Consider the following 23,936-nt stretch of genomic DNA (forward strand, 5'->3'; position numbering starts at 1 on the left):
CTGACTGGAAGCACAGCAAATTGAAGTGCTGGTGGGACTATCACACAGGAGAAAACGGCTTCGACCTATCAACTGGAGTGGCTCCCAATGCGCAACTCCGCTCACCTCAACTGAATAACTGTCAACAAATTACTCAGTGATTCAAAGGAATACTCGGTTTTGAATCTGCATTGTGTCATGTACCTTCGAGAATGATGTCAAAACACCTTCGTTGCTGTGATGGAGTATCCTGTTGGGCAGAATATATCCGTTGTCAAATTTCCTACGTTCTGTTGGTCCAACTCCGATTTCACTCAGAATCACAAAATGTGTGACAGCGCAGACTGAGGCGACGCAGCCCACCTTAGCTCTGCTGGTTCAACACAATATGTAAATAAGTGTCTCATTCTGTCGCCTTCTCCCAGTAAATCTGCACATTGTTACATTGAACATGCCCACCGAATTCCCTTTTGTGTCCATTGAATCTACCTCTTTGTCACTGTCAGACAGCGACTTACTGACCCCACTCCCTGTGTGAAAACGGTCTTCCTAATGTCACTTTTACTTATTTTCCTGATGACGTTCTATCTCTGCCAAATCGTTCTCGATCTTTTCAGGCCTGGGAGCATTTTCACTGCATTATTTCCTCTGTCTAAAACCCTCATGACGTGGAAAACTTCAATCAGACCAGCTTTCAGCCTTCTGTTCACCAAAGAGAGCTGCCCCAAACTTTCCAATCTCCCTTCATTGCTGACATTCCTCAGGACGGTACCATTCACGTTAACCTGTTCAGCGCCGTCTGCAATCACTTCACTTCCCCGCTTCCTGAAGTATCAACCTCAGAATTGAGCGTAATACAGGTGGATGATTCATTCAGACTCGGATTGCGCGGGCGAAACATTAGCAATACTTGTTCTCACTTTGAACAAGTGTTTCCCTTCGCCGTGTTCACTGCAATGGCAGCTCTGCGCCGTCCCTAATTCAGGCAGTCCGATCTTATTTAACGGAGCGGCTCTTTGAGAAAATTCATCGGGAATTCTTGCTCAGGTCAATTTAAGGAATGATGGTTCGCCTGGGATTGGAACTCGGGAACTCTCTCACGGCTGCATATGCTCGAAGACCCAAAGGTAGAATCATATCCCAGACTAACGAGTCACCAGCCATGGGTGCAGCCACCTCTGGAAGCAGCTGAGACATGCTCAGTACAAAATATATTGTACATTGCTCCCAGAATTGCAAGCAGGGAAGAGTTTCAAGAACATCTGCTTCTCAATCTGTCTCCCTGCTCCCAGGACGCAGCTGTTTGTCCCGTCCCCAGGGACCGGGCTCTCTCCACTGGTGTATAATTGAACCATTTCATTTCAACTTGCAAGATGTGCTGGTGGAAGGCAGAGCCCATTCACTCTTATGCTCTCTCACACTATTACGTGAGGCAGGATAAGTCAGTTACAGTCATGCGTAGGAAATGGGCAACTTTGAATGGAGAGATAGAAAGGTGCTGTGCTGTCGGGACAGAGCGAAATGGACACTGCAGACTCTTCCCTCAGGTAAATCGATATGAGTGCATTTTTGTGCAGCCTGTTTGGTGTTCAGAATTCGTCTTGACACAGCAATCCTGCAGAAAGTCTTTTATTACACGGCTGTTGGTTTCTTTACTGCAGGAAATGGACTAAAACAGCAAGTCATGTGTTTCAACTTCACCGGTTCATTGCCATCTGAGAGAACAGGTTTCACACGAGATCAGGACACACCGACAGAGAACAGGACAAGACAACTCAGAGCTCCACAAGGGTGCCAGCGCAACTGTGTAAATTTGACTTGCGTATCGATGTGATATATTGAGCTCAGATACCCGAAGTTTTGGGAAGCAAATGACATGGCAAGGAAAAGAACAGAGCGCCTTTATACGGGAAAACTGCTAAAGACGATATTAAGTGAATAGGAGAAAATGGTTTCGCTTCTGGGTTATGATCCCAGCATGCACCCGCTGTGCCATTCTCCTGCATTGCACGGTAGCTTTTCCAGAGAAGTATTCAGCTTTTCATCTGGCGTGTGACTTGCATGTTCGAGAATGACGTCAAAAGATCTTCACTGCTGTAGTGTCATGTGCTGTTGTGCAGACATGTCGCCGATGTGCAAATATAAACTCAGAGAACAATGTACACTAGAGACTCTGAGCCAGCTGAAACTTGCTCAGTGTGAAGTACATTCCACATTGCTCCAAGAATTGCAAGCAGCAAAGCGTTTCCATAACATCTGCTTGTCATGCTGTCCCCGGGGCGCTGATTTTGTCTCATCCCCAGGAACTGGTCTATCTCCACTGGCGGATAATTAAACCAATTTGTTTCTACTTGTCCGCTTTTCTGGAGGGAGGGAAGAGTCCATTCGCTCTTCTGCTCTTTATCTCCCAATCCCTTAGGGTGAGAGGTATCAGTTACACTAATGCGTGGGAAGTGAGTAACTTTGATTGTGAATTTCCTCCAAACGTCTGTTATCGGAGAGATAGAAAGACGCTGTGCTGGCGGGGCAGAGAGAAATGGACACCGAAGATTTTTCCCTCAAGTAAATTCATATGAGCACATTGTTGTGCAGCCTGTTTGGTGTTCAGAATTCGTCTTCACGCAGCAATCTTCCGGAAAGTCTATTGCAAATTGGACATCGCTTTCATCACTGCGACCACGCAGCAGTTAACATCTGAGCCTCAAATGCCCCACATGAAGAGAATCCGAGTGAAACCTTCACTCACTGAGAGTCATCCCCACGGCCCTGAGCTGCGGGACTGCAGACAGTCCAACACGGAAGGGATGGTCAAAAATGATCCATTGTTGCTCCCTCAGCCTCTCTGTCCCAGAGACAGACAGTGGGACGGCATAAATACTTAGATTAGATTAGATTAGATTAGATTACGTAGCATCATTCTCCCGCCGACAGAGGCAGTCCAGTGTATCGTGTCCACGGCGACTCTCTGCCACTTGTCTCTCTCTGAGGTGATTCACAATCAGTGATATCTGTCCGAATACTAAGGGACTGTGACTGTATGGTGATACAGTTTCTGACATGCTGATGCTCTTGTCATCCACGTCCGAACCAGCGAGGCGAATTACGGCAGGGAAGGCACGAAAGCACAAGGTATGCGTCTCAGCTCATTGGCATCTCAGAGAAGTGGGTTTGCGATTCAGTTCATAGGAAATCGACGAAGAACAGGGGAATACCACTCAGACCTTCAAAAGCAAGTTACTTGAACAGTGTGAGTTTCGCGAGAGTATCGGTATGATTCAGGGCATTCAGACACTCAGGAAGTCGTTGAAAGGCAAGAAGCTGAACGGAGTACCATTACCCAGGAAAGTAGCTCAAGGACAACAAGAAACAATAACACAGGATGGTTTCGACACAGATTTGCGATAGATCCCGGGTTCGAATCGCCGTTTGACGTGAATGACAAGACGATCCGCATAGTCAGAAACCGCATCCCGGGGACAGAATGACAAGCCGATGTTCTGGAAACTCTTTGCTGCTTGCATTGCTTGGAGCAAAGTGGAATGTATTTCACACTGAGCAAGTTTCAGCTGGCTCAGAGTCTCGAGTGTACATTGCTCTCTTTCCTATTCACTCAATGTCGTCTTTAGCAGCTTTCCAGTATAACGGCGCACTGTTGTGCACCTCGCCACTCATCTGCTTCCCAAAAACCTTCGACGTAAATATTTCACATTGATACACAGGCCCAGTATGCACAGTTGAGATGACACACTCGTGGAGGTCTACGGGGTCTTCTCGTGTTCTCTGTACCCTATGTTGAGGAGGGCAATGCTTGTCACTGGTCACTCTGGTGTCAGAGAAAAGTTTAGAAAGAAAACGGTTGAATTTTCTGCCAGTAGAGAGGGCCCGGTTCCTGGGGGCGGGCAAACGGCAGCAGAGACAGAATGAGAAGCAGCTGTTCATAGTGTCATAGAGATGTACAGCATGGAAACAGACCCTTCGGTCCAACCTGTCCATGCCAACCAGATATCCCACCCCAATCTAGTCCCACCTGCCAGCACCCGGCCCATATACCTCCAAACCCTTCCTATTCATATATCCATCCAAACGCCTCTTAAATGTTGCAATTGTCCCAGCCTCTTCCACTTTCTCTGGCAGCTCATTCCATACACGCACCACCCTCTGCATAAAAAGTTGTCCCTTTGGTCTCTTTCATATCTTTCCCCTCTCACCCTAAATCTATGCCCTCGAGTCATGAGGAAAACAACCAAAAGTGACATTAGGAAGAACGCTTTCGTACAGGGAGTGGTTGGGGTCAGTCAATCCCGAACTGACACTGACAAAGAGGCAGATTCATTCGACGCAAACGGGAATCCGGTGGTCATGTTTAAAGTAACAATGTGCAGAATTACATGGAGAAGGCAAGAGAATGATACGAATAGAGACCCACGTTCACTCACTGTGTCGACCCAGCAGAGCGAAGGTGGGCCGCATGGCGTCTATTCAGAGTGAAATCACAGTTCGACCAACAGAATGTGGGAAGTTAGAAAAAGTTTATATATACACAGCCTCCATACGTCTGCGCAACACCATATAAGACGACAGCAATGGAGATTTTTGACATCAGTCTCGAACGTGCATGCCACGCGCCAGACGAAAGGCTGAAGGGACCTGTGGAAAAGGGCGCTGCGCGCAGAAGCAGAGTGGCGCCGCGGGAGCGTGCTGGGCCCATAACCCAGAGGTCGAACCATTTCCTCATGACTCGAGGGCATAGATTTAGGGTGAGAGGGGAAAGATATAAAAGAGACCAAAGGGACAACTTTTTATGCAGAGGGTGGTGCGTGTATGGAATGAGCTGCCAGAGAAAGTGGAAGAGGCTGGTACAATTGCAACATTTAAGAGGCGTTTGAATGGATATATGAATAGGAAGGGTTTGGAGGTATATGGGCCGGGTGCTGGCAGGTGGGACGAGATTGGGGTGGGATATCTGGTTGGCATGGACAGGTTGGACCGAAGGGTCTGTTTCCATGCTGTACATCTCTATGACACTATGAACAGCTGCTTCTCATTCTGTCTCTGCTGCCGTTTGCCCGTCCCCAGGAACCGGGCCCTCTCTACTGGCAGAAAATTCAACCGTTTTCTTTCTAAACTTTTCTCTGACACCAGAGTGACCAGTGACAAGCATTGCCCTCCTCAACATAGGGTACAGAGAACAGGAGAAGACCCCGTAGACCTCCACGAGTGTGTCATCTCAACTGTGCATACTGGGCCTGTGTATCAATGTGAAATATTTACGTCGAAGGTTTTTGGGAAGCAGATGAGAAGGCGAGGTGCACAACAGTGCGCCGTTATACTGGAAAGCTGCTAAAGACGACATTGAGTGAATAGGAAAGAGAGCAATGTACACTCGAGACTCTGAGCCAGCTGAAACTTGCTCAGTGTGAAATACATTCCACTTTGCTCCAAGCAATGCAAGCAGCAAAGAGTTTCCAGAACATCGGCTTGTCATTCTGTCCCCGGGATGCGGTTTCTGACTATGCGGATCGTCTTGTCATTCACATCAAACGGCGATTTGAACCCGGGATCTATCGCAAATCTGTGTCGAAAGAGCCCAAAGCGAAACATCACAACCCTCGACCAACGAGCCACAGAGCAGCCACTTCTGCGGCCGCGCTCTACCTCTTGAACCAGCTGATTCTTGGTCAGAGTGAAATATAGTTGACATTGAACAGGCTGGGGCTGTTTTCTCTAGAACCTTGGAGGCTGAAGCGTGACTTTATGCAGGTTTACAAAATTATGTGTGGTATTGATAGGATACGGGCTGAAAATGTGTTGCTGGAAAAGCGCAGCAGGTCAGGCAGCGTCCAAGGAGCAGGAGAATCGACGTTTCGGGCATACGCCCTTCTTCAGGAATCATTCCACATTGATAGGATAAACAGACAAGGTCTTTTCCTTGAAGTGAGGGAGTCTAGAACTGGATGGCATACATTTACGGTGAGAGGGAAAAGAAATAAAAGGGACTTAAGGGACAACTTTTAACGCAGAGCATGGTGCGGGTATGTAAATAGCTGCTTGAGCAAGTCGTGGAGGCTAGCATAATTACGACATTTAAAAAGCACCTGGATGGGTCCATACATTGGAAGGGTTTAGGGGGATATGGGCCAAGTGCGAGCAAATGGGACAAGACTGTTGAGGATAACTGGTCAACATGGATGAGTTGGACTGAAGGGTCTCTTTCCATGTTGTAATTCGTGTGACTCTGTGGAATTCTCTGCCCAAGGGAGCAGACGAGGCAGCTTCATTAATTATATTCAAGACACAGTTGGATGGGATATTCCGTGGAGGGGAATTAAGGGTAGATGGAATAATACAGGTAGGAGGAGCTGAGATGATGGATAGATCAACCATCATCTGAATGAAAGGTGGAGCAGGCTCAACAGGCCAAATATCCGAATTACTATGAAACGATTTCCCATGGCGAACCTGTCTAACCTGCACATCCCTGGACATGATGGGCAATTCCTAATCAAGGCAGGTGAGCAATGTAGTCATGTGGAAAGTGAATGTCAGAGAACAATAGAAAGGAACAAAGGGAATAAATGTACCACTAATCAAAGCTGGATTGAAAAGATCACAAAAATTGAAACTAAAGACTGTGTCTGAATGTGTGCTGCACTGTAAGAAAAGTGAACGAATTGACTGAAGAAAATAAGTGTGATCTGAGACTCCTTACAGAGACGTGGTTTGAGGATGACAAGAATTGGATCCTGAATAGTGAGGCTACGTGACATTCAAATCAAATGGGAAGTTCGGTAAAGGTAGAGGGTTGGCAATGCAAATCAAAGCACTGATAACATGGTAGTCTGGTGTCAGCTTGGATTTCAAGTCCTGATGTCTCTGTCCTCTGTTGGTCTCCCCGTTCCCACAGAGCTAAGTGTTGTCTGTTCTCAGTTCTACTGGATTTCTATTGAAGCTTTGACACCCCCCGCCCACCACCCCGCCCGCCCAACCGCACCCCACCCCCCACCCCGCCCTGGCCTTTTACACCTTCCCGAACAATAAAACATTCAGTCGATCAAGACCCAACCCACAATCTCCCAGCCTGTCAACCATCAGATAGAGAGAGTCAAATAGGCGGGAAATAAAACAAGTAAAGTGAAAATGTGAAAATCATTGTCCTCAAGTTTCTCTCTGAGGTTCGCACTGCCTTCACCTGCCCAACACCCAGTTCTAGAGACTTGGAACTCTTGCACAATTAAATAATGAGAAGTTCAAATCCATTATGTCCAAATCACACTGCAAACTCCACTCTCCAGTACCACTTCCATCTATCCTCATGCCAAATGTGTGAGGCTGAAGTAGCCGCTTGAAAGCTTGGTAAATGCTTTACCTCTCAGATGAGCTACCAGCTGCATGTCCACACTTTCATTGGGATCACCTCTTCAAATCTCAGGAATAATTTCTTACCCTGCCCCACCTCAGTTCATCTGATTCTGAAAATTAAACTGTGCCTTTGTCACTTCTTGAGATTGATTCATCTGTCACACACCTGAAGGACTGAAACATTCTACTCCACATAAATCTGAGATCATCCAAATCGCTAAACAAGAAACGAATAACTGTGGATGCTGGAAATCTGAAACAGAAACAAAAACAAAAATTGCTGGAGAATCTCAGTAGGTCTGGTAGCATCAATGGGCAGACAGTACAGTCAACATTTCAGGTCCAGTGATCTCCTTTCGTTCCAGATCACGGCTGCCTCTCGCCTTCCTCACACCAAGTTCATTTAATCTATGATTGCTATGCCTGCTGACACACACAGGTTCCTGGTGATGCAGCAAATCCATTATGAAATGTTAATCTTTGCTCATAGTCTTGTTCCTCGCTATCTCTATCACCTTCTCCAGCTCTAAACCTCTGAACTCAAGGAGCTCAGTAAGTGTCCAACATTCTCATTCAAACTGACATCGAACCCCAGGGTTTCCTGTTGAAGGGCTTTTGCCCGAAACATCGATTCTCCTGCTCCTCGGATGCTACCTGACCTGCTGTGCTTTTCCAGCACCACACTCTAGAATCCAACTCCAAGGGTCTGAAGTCTGGAACTCAGAATAGCAAATTAGGGATAGCAAATAGATACTAAAGACGTTCAGGTCCCATGTCTGAGTAAGATTGAGGAGTGCAGCTTAACTGTCACAGTAAACTACAAACCACCAAAATTATCATCTGAATGAGACAGAGATAAGAAAGACTCACAACATGACTCCAGTCAAACATTCAAACATTACTCGAGGAAAAGCCTGGAAATGCCCCCCGCCCATTCGGGCGGCACGGTGGCTCGGGCGGTGGTTCCAGCCCCGGGCAACTGTCTGTGTGGAGTTTTCACATTCTCCCCGTGTCTGCGTGGGTTTCCTCCGGGTGCTCCGGTTTCCTCCCACAATCCAAAACTGTGCAGGTTAGGTGAATTAGCCATGCTAAATTGCCCATAGTGTTAGGTGGATTAGCCAGGGTTAAATTAATGGGTCTGGGTGGGTTGCTCTTCGGCGGGTTGGTGTTGGGCCGAATAGCCTGTTTCCACACTGTAGGTAATCTAATCTAATCTGTGAGAGGAGTTTCTCGGAACCATCACTGTCAGTATTGGACAGAAATTGACATCATTCTCCCTTCCGGCTTCCGGACCATCAGTGTGCATGTTCCCAACTCCAGCCCATGTGCCTGTAAGCGCGCATTGCGCGTGCTCGTGGAACTCCTGCATTAAGAATGGGATGCGATCACATTCGCATGCCCTGTTGGGTAAAATATATGCCATGGAAGACCGTGATTTACCATCAGACAGAGCGAGTATAGATTGGTCGCTGAAAAAGTTCAAAATTAATAAACATGGAAATTTTCTGAAAGGTAGCTGGATTCAAGGAAGGGTTTTATAGACTGGAATGTAATCAAGAGATGGGGTTTGTTAACTGGCAGAATAACACAATCAGAAGTGAGCTACAGACGGAAATGTGATCGAGGGAATCAGGATGATTACATCCAGTATAACAGAAAACTGAGTGTGTAATACAGGCTATAATCTAATTGAGGGGTTCGGGATAGTTTGTATATAGAATAACACACTCCGGAATGAATTTACAGACTGGAACCTAATCAAGAGGATCGTTGTGATTTATATAGAGAATAACGTAATCAGTAGTAAATTACATCCTGAAATCTAATCAAAGCACCTTGATGCCACACCGGGTCGAATGCAGCCTTGAGGTCAAGGGCTGTCAATCTCATCTCACCTCTAGGATTAAGCTTTTTTGTCCATGTTTTAACCAAAGGCTAGAATGAAGTCGGTACCTGAGTGAGCCTGGTGGTAACCAAACTGGTCACTCAGCAGCTCATAGCTGAGAGGATGTTATTCGATATGTTACATAGCTTTATCGATAATCGAAAGTATACTGATAGGACGATTAATCCTGAGTTGGATGTGTCCTGCTACTTGTGCACAGGCAATATGGCAAATTTCCAGATTGTTGGGTAGATGCCAATGTTGTAACTGCACTGAAGAGCTGAGAAAACTGAATGCAGTTTGTATTACACTCAGAGCAAGTGAATGATCTCTCCCTAGTGTGAACTCATTGATGTGTCGGCAGAAGCGAATTCTTTTCCACACTCTCACCAAAATGAATGTGTTGATGTATCAGCGGGCTGTGGGACTATCCGAATCCCTTTGCAAACTCTGAGGAAGTAACTAATTTATCTCCAGTATGAACTCGCTGATTTCGCAACAAGTTTGATGGCCGGCAAATTCCTTCCCACATACAGGGCACATAAACAGCCTGTCCCCACTGTGAACTCATTGGTGCACAGTGAGGTTGACGGACTGTGTGAAACACTTTCCATAGGAGGTTCAGCTAAACGGTATCTCCTTAGTGTAGAGCAGGCAAAAGCTTATTTCCAGTGTGACTGTATCAATCAATTTCCAGCTCGACAGGGTAACTACAATCTCTTCCCATAATCTCCACATTTACATGTTTTCATCATGGTGTTGGAGTTTTCGTGTTCGTCCAGGAAAAATGATCAATGCAATGTTGTGAAGTCAAAAATATGTGTTGTCAGTTTAAGATAGAGAGTGCTTTTCTCAACTTAAAGTACAGCCACAGCTGCTAGCAAAAGGTCTGGCTGTTTGAATTTTAATATTTGATTCCTGGAAATCAATCAAATAAGAATTTAATGTGTCCTATGGGGGAATATAAACCCGGCATTTTGAAAGTTAGTGGGAGAGCAACTGCCGATCTAATACCTTGCTCTCAGAGAAATTGAAAACACTCTCCATCAAAGGTACCTGTTCACGTGAAACATACAGTAAAAGAAGAGCACCCAGGAAGATCAGCAGCTAGAAAAGTGGAAACATCAATGAAGAGGAGATTGTGTGACCTTGAGATTAATTTAATGTAATGATTAATAAATATGTGATGAGAATAGCATTGTGTCGAGTTGGGGTCAGATAGTAAGTAGTTAAAGAAAGGGGTGTTGGATTTGTGAATAGGTTTTGTTTCGTGTTCACTATTACAGTTAGAAAAATATTATCTTTAAATAGTGGAATTTCGGAATTCTGTCACTCACATTTTAACAGATTATGAGGCAGGATGAGCTTTTCTGGGCGGTTAGTTTAATTAACAGGTTTTGATCTCCATGACGTAACAATAAGTATTATTCTTACTCACGCACGGACTTATGGATTATGATTCTTCTTTTCAGACGTAAATCTTCACTCTAAAATCCTGTGAGGGAGTTTTACAGAAGTTATTCCTGTCAGTTCATGATGAAAATTCTGAATAGATACTTCTGGTTTCCCTGAAAAATTGTGTCCTCTTGTTGACCAAAGCTGGAAATTCCTGTCTCAGGAGACAGTGGTTTTGTCTCAATGTAACTGGTCTAGTCCGAGCCAAACCTGGTTAATGTTCTTTGAGAGGTGTTCAAATCTCACCAGGCCAGATAGTGGTGTTCAGTTAAGTCATTAAAAATCTGGACTGTCATGTATTGTAAGATACCATTGAGCTCACCTTTCTCCGGTTAGACTTACATGTGACTCCACTGTGGTTGACCCCTCACCGCCCTCCAGACAACGAGGGATGGAAAATAAACACGCGCCGGCTCAGTGATGAACACATATCTCTTTTATGTTTCAGCTCTTGTGTGACTGACCGCATGTCTGCCCAATAGAACGTGGGGCAACACGGGACGACATTCTGGAATTGGCGGGATCCCGAGCCAATCAGAGTGAACAAAAGACAGCGCCGAGTTGTTTATGGAGCATGCGCAGTGTGGGTGTCAGGGCTGGTGGAGTTGAAAAGTGAGAGACAGAGCTGGAGGGAGGGACTGGATGGGTTTCGGAACAACCTGCTGGGAAGTGTTTGTATTCGAGTTAGTACTGAACTCTGGGAAATTCTTTTAACGGGGTTAGAGTGGAAGAATTTCCCCACAGCAATCTCAGCAGAACGTTTGTCTCTCCTGCACTGAGAAGGAGAGGCTTCGGAGCGGCTGGTTCTTGAAGGTCAGTGAGCTGCAATTCTCCCTTTCTGTCTCTCCCTCTCTCTAAAGAAACAAAAACATGTATGTACAGGAGGACAGTGTGTGTCTGAGAGCGGAGTTTATCGGTGATGCTTCTTCATACACTCTGATCTTGATCTTCTTGAAGTGAGGATCTGTCAGTTATTCCTGTGATGGAGATGGAGGAAACTGTCTCTAAGTATCCCACTGCTCTCACTATCTCTACTCTCATTGAGGGCTGAGTCTTTTGGAGGGCCAGAACGCGCCCTTTCCCCGAAGGACATTTGTCAGCGAGTTGAGTTTTTCATGACAATCTGGTAATGTTTCACGGTCAGTATTTGAGTGACTTTCACACAAATTACTGGATTCAAAGAACTCCATGGTGACCCAATGGTTAGCACTGCTGCCTCTCAGCTCTGGGGACCTGAGTTTGATTCCAGAACTCGGGTGAATGCGTGGAGCTTGCACTTTCTTCATATGTCTGTGTGGTTTCCTCTCGATGCTCCAGTTTCCTCCCACAATTCAATGACATACAGGTTAGGTGGGTTGGCCATGCTAAATTGCCCATATTGTGTAGGCTGGGTGGGTAAACCATGGGGAATGCAGTCACACTGGAGATAAGTCATTCACCTGCTGTTTGTGGGAAGGGATTCAATCAATCACCCGTCCTTGAGAAACAAGAATGCACTCAGTGGGGAGAGGCCATTCATCTGCCCTGAGTGTGGGAAGAGATTCAGTGACTCATCCTACCTGCTGACGCACCAGTGAGATCACACTGGGGAGAGGCCATTCCCCTGCTCTGAGTGTAACAAGGCTTTCTCTGTTATCAACCTCGAGGCACACCAACTGGTTAACACTGAGAGACCTTTCAAATGCTCACATTGAGAGAAAAGATTTAAACACAGATATGAAATGCTGATACATGAGTACATTCACACTGGGGAGAGGCCAATTCCCTCTCTGTGTGTGGGAAACGATTTGTCCATTCAAAAAAACCTTCCGAAACCCCAACGAATACACACTGGTAAGAAGCTGTTACCTGCTGCTTTTCTGGGAAAGGATTTACTCAGTCATCCCACCTTCTGAGTTCACACCTGACTCAGGTAGTTGTGTGCTGCTGTTCTCAGTAAAATTCTGATGGATCTCCACCCCCCCCCCACCCACCCCCCTCCCCAACCCCAAGAAACAGATGCAGTGGAACAGGGAAATGTGGCGCTTGTGATGTCACATGGGTAGGCCAGCAGAAGGCGGCATTGTGTTACTGTACTTCTCAGAGAGAGGGAAACTCTGACTTTGAAAGAATGAATTATAAAAGTGATGAATCAAAGTTTGTCCCATTGCAGGCAGAACTGGGCCCACACCAACACTCACAGGCACAAAATCAGATTCACAAACAGGTATAAAGAAACTTTCAGACACACGCTTCCTGGACAATGTGTGCCACTGCAGACAGTTTGTCATTCATACACAGACAGACACACACAAACTTCCCTCCGACGTAATCTGTGTCCCATTGCTTGCAGAGATAGTCACATCAACACAGAAAAACAGACATTAACACAGAGATGGAAGCGCAATACAATCAGAGTGAGACACAGAATCACTGACTTTTGCAAACATGTCCAGAGATATACTCAGACAATGTTGTGTTCAGCTGTGTGAAAATCCTTGTGTCCTTGTGAAATAAATCTGTGTCCTTTGAGTGCCGAAGCCTGTGTTTTGTTGTCTAAATGAAAGTGTGTTGTGGCTGCTGCTGGTTTGAAACTGTAGCTTTGTCTCTGTGTGGACTTTAAGTCTGTAATCTGTGTGTGAGGTGAGGAGGTGGGGGAAGGAGGAGAGGGACAGACAGACAGATAGTTTGGACTAAACTATTCAGCTGCTGCTTTCTCTCACACCACCCCCGCCTCCTCTCAACTCACAACTTTAAATGCTCGATCCCTGGGGGAGGCATACTCTTGGTAGAAGAGCTGAGTTTTGGGCACAGAAGGATCTTTAAGTCATAGTCCTAAAGGTATTTAAAGCAGGTCCTGTCAGCCAGAATTACCTTTGACGTGGATGGAGCAGGAGGTGAGTAACAAAGGGTGTGTGTGTGTGTGTGTGTGTGTGTGTGTGTGTGTGTGTGTGTGTGTGTGTGTGTGTGTGTGTGTGTGTGTGTGTGTGTGTGTGTGTGTGTGTGTGTGTGTCTGTGTGTGTGTGTGTGTGTGAATGAGTGTGGGTACTGTTTGAGTCTCAGTGTCAGTTTTGATCGATTAACCACCGTCCATCACCCCCACACCGTCCCTGAACCATCCAGACTGACGTAGATTTTAGGAGCAGGGCCTATCTTTCATGGATGAGAGGGACTGTATGAAACCATAGGGAAAGCTGGGACCCACTGGAATTGTATCCCTTCCTCAGTCTCTCTATGTGTTTCCTTAACTTCTGTTTTTCTGACTTTTCTCCCTTTTATCGCTGACACTGTGTCTCTCTTTCTTCTTGTCTTCCCCTCCCATCCGTCTGTCCTATGGATTCAAGAACATAATTGTTTGAAGTTTGCGTCACCTACTGACCCTGATCACTCCCTGTACGAAAACGTTCTTCCTCATGTCACTTTTACTTCTTTCCCTCGTGATTTTAAAACTCTGCTGAGTCGTTGTCGATCCTTTCAGGCGTGGGAGCATTTGCACTACCTTATTCCTGTGTCTAGACCCTCATGACTCGAAAAACGTCAATCAGGCCATCTTTCAACCCATTGTTCTCCAAGGAGAACTGTCCCAACTTTCCAATCTACCTTCATTGCTGACAATCCTCATACACGGCACCATTAACGTCAACCTGTTCAGCGCTATCTGCAATCACTTCACTTCCCCGCTTCCTGAAATTTCACGCTCACTATTGAGCAAGAATGCAGCTGGAGGATTCTTTCAGAGTCGGACTGCGCGGGCGAACGATGTGCAATGCTTGTTTTCACTTTGAGCAAGTGCTTCCTTTTACCATGTTCGCTGTTATGGGAGCTCGGCCCCATCCCTCCTTCAGGCAGTCCCATCTCGTTTAATGAGAGTCCCATCTCGTTTGGAACGCCGGACGCTCCAAACGCCCTCCCCTGAAGCAACTGAGACTTGCTCAGTGTGAAATACGTTTGAGTTGCTCCAAGAATCGCAAGCAGCAAAGAGATTCCACAACATTTGCTTCTCATTCCGTCTCCCTGCGCCCAGGACGCTGCTGTTTGTCTCGTTCCCAGTAACTAGACTCTCTCCACTGGCGGATAATTAAACCATTTTGTTTCTACTTGCAAACTGTTCTGGGGGAGGGCAGAGCCCATTCGCACTTCTGCTTTCTCTCAATCACTTGGGGTGGGAGAGGTCAGTTGCACTAATGCGGAGGAAATGGGCAAGTTTTAACTACATTACAAAGGTCTGTAATCAAAGAGACAGAAAGATGTTGTGCTGGTGAGACAGAGAGAAATGGACACTGGAAACTGTTCCCTCAGGTAAATTCATATGAATGTATTTGTGTGCAGCCGGCTCGGTGTTCAGAATTCGTCTTCACACAGCAATCCTGCAGAAAGACTTTTCTAACACGGGCGTCTGTTTCTTTGCTGCGAACGGGCAGCAATGAACATCTGAGCCCCAACTGTCCCAGATGAAGTTGAAAATGAGCCATTGTTTCTCCCTCAGCCGCTCTGTCCCAGAGACAGGGAGAGGGACGGCATTAACGTGTGACGTCATTCCGCCGCAGCATGAAGCCGTTCAGTCAATCATTTCCATGGACTCTCTGTCACTTCTATCTCTCCGAGGTGATTCGCAATCGGTGATATGTGCCCTAATCATGGGAACTGTGTCTGTATGGTGATGCTGCTTTTGAAATGCTGATCATCCTGTCATTCCCGTCTGAACCGGAGTGGGGAATTATTGCAGGGAATGAATACGAAAGCAAATAATGTGGCTTTGCGGCTCAGTGGTTAACACTGCTGTCTCATAACGGTATCTGAATTCGATCCTACCCTTGTGCAGCTTGTTTGTGTGGAGTTTGTTCAATCCCCCGTGTCTGCGTGGGTTTCCGGCGGTGCTCCGGTTTCCTTCCACAGTCGAAAGATGTGCAGGTTAGGTGGACTGATCATGCTAAACTGCCCCATAGTGCCCAGAGGTCGGTAGGTTAGACGCATCAGTCAGAAGTAAATGTCGGGTCTGGGCGGGTAACTCTTCGGAGTGTTGATAAGGACTTGTTGAGCAGGAGGGCCTGTTTCCACACTGTAGGGATTCGAAATCGAATTCGAATTGTTTCAAATTCACCAGCCCGTTCCCATTTCAGAGAAGAGGTGTTAGGATTCAGTTCAGAGCAGACTGGCGGAAAGCAACTCAAATCTCCACTAGCACTTCCCCTCAATTGTGTAAATTGGGCCAATGTTTAGTGACATATTCAGCTCAGATGCTCGAAGATTTGGGAAGCAGAGGCAAAGGCAAGATATAGAACAGAGTACTGTTACAAAGGGAAGTAATAGCAGACGATAGTTTCGATCGAGGGACATGAACCCAGCACCCTCCTGCTGCGACACTCTACTTTCCCACATGGAATGTTTTCCATAGGTCCCTTCAGCCTTTCGTCTGGCGCGTGGCATGCACGTTTGAGACTGATGTCAAAGACCTCCACTGCTGTCGTGTCATATGCTGTTTCGCAGACGAATGGAGGCTGTGTAAATATAAACTTTTTTCTAAATTCCCACATTCTGTTGGTCGAACTGTGATTTCACACTGAATCACAACATGTGTCACAGCGCAGACGGAGGCCATGCGGCCCACCTTCAATCTGCTGGTTCTACACCGTAAGAAACGTGTGTCTCAATTCGTATCATTCCCTTGCCTTTTCCGTGTAAATCTGCACATCTGAAAATGACCACCGAATTCCTTTCGGGTCCATTTTTTTGTCAATGTCAGATCGGGATTTACTGACACTAACCACTCCCTGTACGAAAACGTTCTTCCTAATGTCACTTTTACTTCTTTCCCTCCTGACTTTAAAACTCTGCCGAATCGTTGTGGATCCTTTCATGCGTGGGAGCATTTTCACAACATTATTTCCTGTGTCTAGGCCTCTCATGATTTGCAAGGTTTCTGTTCTCCGTGGAGGGCAGTCCCAATTTTCCAATCTCGCTTCATTGCTGACATTCCTCAAACACCGCATCTCTGGCAAGTCGGAGTAGTAGAAGACACAAAGCGAAATTCATATCCCTAGACCAATGAGCTAGAAACCTGGCGCACCCAATCGCCCGTAACAGCCCCACCTCTGGAACTGGCTGACACTTGCTCAGTGTGAAATACATTTGATATTGCTCTAAGAATTGCAAGCGGCAAAGAGTTTCCAGAACAGCTGCTTCTCATTCAGTCTCCCTGCTGCTGTTTGTCCCTTCCCCAGGAACCGGGCTCTCTCCACTGGCAGATAATTCAACCATTTTGTTTCTAAACAGTTTTCTGATACCCAGGTGGCCAGTGACAAGTATTGCCCTCCTCAACATAGGGTACAGAGAATAGGAGAAGATCACGCATACCTCCACCAGTGTGTCACCTCAACTGTGCACATTGGGCCAGACTATCCATGTGAAATATTTATGTTGAGGTTTTTGGGAAGCAAATGAGAAGGCGAGGTGCAGAACAGAGCGCCCTTAGACGGGAAAGCTGCTAAAGACGACATTACATGAATCGGAGAGAATAGGACATGGCGGATTTCAGGACCGAAAGACATGGAACTCGATATTGTAGACCGGGGGGGGGGGGGGGGGGATACTGAAGGGTCTTCAAGTGGAAAATGAGGCTTTGTTCTTCCGTCTGGAGCTGAGCTTTGCTGGATCAATACTGCATGCCTGAGACAGAGACGTTGGCCAGGGAACAGGGTGGCGTGTTAAAGTGGCGGGCAACCAGAATCTCAGGGCCTTTTGTGCGGGCAGAATTGAGATGTTCTGCGAAACTGTCACCCAGTTTATGCATCATGCTACGTTGGGGAAACCACACAGTGAGCAGCAAATGTGCAGGTAAAGTGCTGCTTCACCTGGCAGGTATTTTCGAGCCCTTGGATATTTAGGAAGGAGCAGGTAAATGGGCAGGTGTTACACATTCGGCAGTTGCAGGGGAAAGTGCCTTGGGACAATGGGAGGTGGGTGTGGGGTGTTGAGAGTGAAGGAAGAGTGGAACCGAGGTGTAAACCTTGCCCATTTACCTCCTCTCATATATAAACCCGTGAAGTTGAAAGAACTTCCCATAGAATGATTCAGAACCACGTGACTCACGAACTAATTGGTATTCATGTTCCGGGGCCAGCATCATTATTGTGTCACAGCAGCTGCGGGCCATCACCGGGGGCTCGCCCTATGACGTCACGGTACGGCTGGAAGCCCCCGGGACAGTTTATCAAAGAAACCTCCCGGTGGGTCAGGGCAGCCCTGCATCGTGAAGCACTGTGATGGTCAATCACTATCAGTTAACATGGGGAACACATCTCCACATTACGCAGCCTCAAGGCAAACTTCCCGTCCTTCTACTTCAAGTTCAAGAGCCCTCAAACCGAAATTCCCCAGGTACGTTTGGAAGAATGTTTTCCAGGTGTTCCAAAACATATCTATGGCAACTTTGTTAAAGTTTGAATTTTGCGAGTGTTGAAATTTTGTGCTTTTGAGTGAAATCACAGTTCGGAAAAATGATGTGGGAATTCAGACAGAGTTTATATTTGCACGACGGCGATACGTCTGCGGGTGCGTGATGGGAGCATCACCCAGAAGGGAAACCATCTCTCCTATTCACTCAATGTCCTCTTTAGCCGCTTTCCCGTATAACGGCGCTCTGTTCTGCACCTCGCCTTCTTATCTGCTTCTACATAAATATTTCACATTGATATACTGACCCAATGTGCGCAGTTGAGATGACACACTCGTGGAGGTCTGAGTGGTCTTCTCCTGTTCTCTGTTGAGGAGGACAATTCTTGTCACTGGTCACTCAGGTGTCAGAGAAAAGTTTAGAAACAAAAAGGTTTAATTTTCTGCCAGTAGAGAGGGGCCGGTTCCTGGAGACGGGACAAATGACAGCAGCGAGACAGAATGAGAAGCAGCTGTTCTGGAAATTGTTTGCCTGACCCCATTAAAAACAGACAACTTCGCGGCTGGAGGGAGAGCAGCAAACACACCGCCCCTGAGTGGGCTCGCACCACCAACCTTTCAGTTAACAGCCCAACGCGCTGACCAATTGCGCTACAGAGACAGGTGACTACGTTGGCTGCGCCATCACTTAGGGGAGGCTATTAGTGAATACATAATTCAGCTTGCCCTGCCTAGAATTACAATTGTCGTCTGTCAGTTTTACTTTTCCATAATAAAGCCTGGGAGATTTGTTGTGGAGACACCGGGGACAGTCTGATCCCACCCTCTATAGACACATCCATGTGACGAGGAACTGGGTTTCTTACTCCGGGGCCGTCGCCCGTCGAGCCTCCCGAGTTCTCTCATTGGCTCGGAGGCGAGAAGGGGTTTGAATTCCTGATGTGCAGGAACGACAATTCTTTCAATGTCTCAGATCAGTTCATGTCCCGAGAACATCAGAGTCAATCTCCCGTCCTCTTCAACAAGGGGACGATGTCTGCACTGTCTCTGCTCAGTCGGACAGTTCATCTTTCATTCTCCTCTAAATCCGCTTCCCAAAGAGTTTCTAAAGATTCACAAAGCTGGAGACTGGGATTTCTGTTTTGCTTCATGAACATTTTTCCATTTCCTAACTGACAATATTTTGCCAGAATCACTTCCCAAGTGTACGCCATGCTTCATTTCCAGGGATGAGGAATTTCCATTCTGGGGAGACATTCCCAAGGTTGGGAATGTTCGTTTTGGAGCACAGAAGGTTAACTGGAGATTTCCTGGGTCTGTTGGTAATGATGGGAGAAGAAGCGGTGGGAATGGGCAGATTAATGATCAGAAGAACTAATTGCCACTGACCAGAGTCAGTTACCAGAGGACAGGGATTGAAGTTCTTGAATGAAAAGCAGCACTTGTGCCCAATAAACACAGAGAATACTGCAGAAAGCCAACAGGTCGAGCTGCATCTGTGGAAAGATAAACAGAGCTGACGTCGTGAGTCTGGTACGTTGTTTGTTCAGAACTCGAGTTTCCTGCAGGCAATCAATTCCCAGACATGAGAAAACGGGACTTTATTGAGACGGGTTTTGTGAAGTTTGAGCGATAATGCAACCAACAGAAAATCAGTTAGAATCGCCAGCGAAGAAAGCATAGTCAGCAGGTTACCACCCTGCGCGGGGGAGCCCAAAGGATCTCTACGCCAACACCTTAAGTGTTCGGCCACAACTACACGCCCAAAGTTGTGGTCTAAAATTTCTCATGGAATTGTTCTAACAGGAAAGGTGAGTATTGGGCTTGTCCTGTCCGCGCCATAGTCCCAACGTATCCTCTTGCCCTGGATTTGATCAGGACAGAGGAGGCTGATGGGAGATCGAACTGAACTACACACACGTTGATGAGGGATAGAGCGGGTGGGAAGGATCCATTTCCATGCGTAGAGAGATTAATAATCAGGGCCGAAAATAAGGAGCCACTTCAAGAAATTTGGGGTTCATTCAGCAAAGCTAATGTAGAACTGTTCACAGAAAATTGTGATGAAAGTCTCTCGAGTTATTTTGATGAGAAGTGTTGATGATGCTAATACAATCGATAGGATGAACGTAGATTGGTAAATGTATTTGGTGACAGTTCTTTTCTCGCCCTGTGAGCGAAACATGGATCTGAAGGAATAAAAGGGGCATTAACAACATCGATCTGAAATTGGATACGTGACAAGAAACAGAGCCATCATTAACAGTTGGCTTTTGAACTGGAAAAGCTTTCTCGTGAAATTAGATTGAGGCTTGAGGTATGCAAGGTCAAGATAATTTAGGTAAAACACGGAAACGTTATCCTCATTAGCAGACAGTGAAAGGATTACAAGATGCACATTAAACATTTTCTGCAAGTGATACAGGGGACTGGGAGATTCGTATTATAAAGTATGAACAACAAAGTTCTGGAGCACAACACTAACATTCAAAGACCGAAAACACCCAGGTCCTGATTAATCAGATTGCATTGTGGTGCTTTTCTGCAAAACATCCACTTGCAATGTCCTACAAAAGAGTGACAAAACCCATCCCTGTCAGCCCAGGATGGAAAATCCGAAGGGATGAACGTTTGCTGATTTTCTGAAGATTCACAAGGCTAAGACTGGGTTTTGGTGATTGTTTCCTTTCCACTCCCAGGAGCCGCAGTGGTTGAGGCGTTGAGTTGGGGAAAGTAAAATGTACCCGTGAGAAGCATGTGGGGATATTTTAGCTTCCTCTCATCTGACAGCGCTGTGACTTGACTCCGATGTTCTCAGGAACATTTATTGATGCGAGACAGTGAAAAGATTCCCATTCCCGCAGATCGGGAATTCAAACCGTATGCCGGCTTCAGGACAATGAGAAAGATTAATTGGGGTGTGTGAAGAAGCTGTGAGCTGCATTTCAAACAAGTAGGTGGAGTCAGATGTGTCATCCATTGCGCCCTTAGCTCTGTGCGTACCTGACGCCACCATGCTGCAGAGTTCTGACGTTAACACTGACATGCGCAGCAATGGGAACATTCACAAGGTGAACAACCAAAGATAATCACCGTCACTGATTCCCTTCCACAGGCCCAACTTTGTGAAGCAGTATCTTTCACTGGTAAAGGAAATACCCTTGTCCTCAGGTGCCTGCTTCATTTCGATCACGATTTCATGCCCCTCACTGTTCTAGTCTCATTTCCAAATACTTTGCTCATAGTCTCAAAAGAAGCTCTGCGGGTATCTGCTTGTTCCACCCGAACAGGCAGTGGGTTGCAGATTCCCGCCAGTCCCAATGTGAGTGAAATACTTTTCCCCCTCCACTGATTTGAATCTTAAAGAAGAAGCCGGGGAGCAAGCTCCCTTTCTTTTCGACGACATTTCTCATTTTGTAGTCGGCAGGGTTCACACCTGCGTGGGGAAACCGCAATGGATTTCAAGTCCATCGCATTAACCACTCGGCCCACGAATACAGAACCACACTGACAGCATCACTTCCCAGGTCTGTCTGCCTGTGGAGCTGAGAAAGAATGAATCATCGCAGAGTTTGTTTGAATCCAATCACTTCACAGTTATTCGAAAGGGTTAAATATCTGCACATGGCGAGTCTAGGTGTTTCATCCCAAAAGGTGAAATGAACTTTCAGTTAAAAACAAAACTAGAAATTGCAGGAGGAACTGAGAAGGTCAGTCAACATCTGTGGAAAGAGAATCAGAGACAACATTTCAAAATTCTGTTTTCTCCGACAGGTACTGTCAAACCTGCCGAGTTTCTCTTTTTATCTCGGCTTCTCAGCATCCGCAGTCCCTTACATTAGACATCAATTCAATTCAGAAACGCCTTTATGGAGAAGATTTCTGTTTGGGGAACATTTTCCTGACCCCATTACAAGCGCACAGCCTCGAAGCCAAGGAAGAGTAACGAATACACCGCCCCTGGGTGGGCTCGAACCACCAACCTCTCGGTTAATAGCCGAACGCGCTGACCAATTGGGCCACAGTCACGGACGATAGGGTAGGCTGCAGCAGCGCAATGGGGAGGGTATTATTGAATTCATAATTCAGCCTGCCCCGCCTAGAATTACATTTGTCGTCTATCAGTCTTACTTTTCCATCATAAAGCCTGGGACATTCATTGTGGAGACACCGGGGGCAGTCTGCAGACACATCCATGTCACGAGGAACTAGCTTTCTTACTCTGGGGCCGTCGCCCTTCGAGCCTTTCCGGGTTTTGCCTGTTCCCGAGTTCTCTCATTGGCTCGGAGGCGAGAAGGGGTTTGAATTCCTGATGTGCAGGAACGACAATTCTTTCAATGTCTCAGATCAGTTCATTCTCCCGAGAAAATCAGAGTCAATCCCCCGTCCTCTTCAACAGGGGGACGGTGTCTGGACTGTCTCTACTCAGTCGGACAGTTCATCTTTCATTCTCCTCTAAATCTGCTTCCCAAAGAGTTTCTAAAGATTCATAAAACTGGAGAATTGGATTTCTGTTTTGCTTCATGAACGTTTTTCCATTTCCTAACTGACAATATTTTCCCAAAATCTCTTTCCAAGCTTCATTTTCAGGGATGCAGAATTTCCTTTTTGGGGAGACATTCCCAAGGTTGGGAATGTTCGCTTTGGAGCACAGGTTAACTGGAGATTTCCTGGGGCTGTTGGTAATGATGGGAGAAGAAGCGGTGGGAATGGGCAGATTAATGTTCAGAAGAACTAATTGCCAGTGACCAGAGTCAGTTACCAGAGGACAGGAATTGAAGATCTTGAATGAAAAGATTGTGCCTAATAAACACAGAGAATACTGCAGAAAGTCAACAGGTCGAGCAGCATCTGTGGAACGGTGAACAGAGCTGACGTTTTGAGTCCGGTACGTTGTTTGTTCAGAACTCGAGTTTCCTGCATGGCAATCAATTCCCAGACATGAGAACATTCTTTTCTTATCCCACCCCCTCTCACCCCTGTATTTTCACTCCGCTCAAACTAATTCTCCCGATGGTACTGATTCAGGATCTTACAAAGACCGAAAAGTGAAAACATCAAGACAGACATCTTTGAATTTTGGATACCTCCACCTGAAAGTTAGTATCATTCACGACATCTAGGAGTGAGTAAGTCTGATTTTGGGAAGCAAAAAAAGTGTCAATTCAGGATGAACCTTCAATGCAGCTTCTTGAGAAACAACCAGACACGGAATGGTTAACATCTGGGGAGGTGGAGGAAATGAGATATCAAGGCATTGGCACCGACACCAGACAAAAACTGAACATACAGGCATGGCAAACATTACGGGCAAGCCAGAGTCATAGAGATACACAGCACAAAACAGGTCCTTCAGTCCAACTCATCCGTGCCGACCAGATAGCCTAAATTAATGTCGTCTCATTTCCCAGCACTTGACCTATATCCCTCTGAACTCTGTCAGAATGGGCAGGGGTTCAGTCCTCGCACTGACCCACAGCAGTTTCACCAGCAGAATCAGATTGTTGGGAGCACTGGTGTGCCCGCTTGTAGTTCTGCAAGGTGCAGAATGATGAGAACCTCCGCCTGCACTCGGGGCAGGTGAACGGCCTCTCCCCGGTATGTCCCCCGCCTGTGCCTCAGCAGGTGGGAGGAATTGCTGAAAGCCTTCCCGCACTCTGGGCAGGGGAAGGGCCTCTCCCCGGTATGGACCCGAAGGTGGGATGCCAGGGTAAAGCCGTTCCTGCACTTGAGGCAGGAGAACGGCCTCTCCCCGATGAGGACCCGCTGGTGCCTCAGCAAGGTAGAGGTATCGTGGAAGGCCTTGCCGCACTTGGAGCAGCTGAAGGGCTTCTCCATTATGTAGACCCGGCGGTGGGTCAGCAGGACGGAGGAATAGCTGAAGGCC

The 23,936-nt window shown here is 46.6% G+C and overlaps 1 protein-coding gene and 1 non-coding gene across 2 annotated transcripts in view; both read right to left on the reverse strand.

Annotated features, from left to right (window-relative positions):
• The window catches only part of LOC148143415 (uncharacterized), a 753,683-nt gene that overhangs the window by 557,404 nt on the left and 172,343 nt on the right, over nt 1-23,936 (reverse strand). The window lies entirely within an intron of this gene.
• Nucleotides 22,005-22,082, reverse strand: trnan-auu (transfer RNA asparagine (anticodon AUU)). The gene has a single exon. It is a non-coding gene; the product is annotated as a tRNA-Asn (tRNA).

Source organism: Chiloscyllium plagiosum, unplaced genomic scaffold (genome assembly GCF_037043375.1).
Source record: "Chiloscyllium plagiosum isolate Xiang-an unplaced genomic scaffold, Cpla_swu_hap1 HiC_scaffold_27, whole genome shotgun sequence".
In the NCBI taxonomy this organism is placed as follows: domain Eukaryota; kingdom Metazoa; phylum Chordata; class Chondrichthyes; order Orectolobiformes; family Hemiscylliidae; genus Chiloscyllium; species Chiloscyllium plagiosum.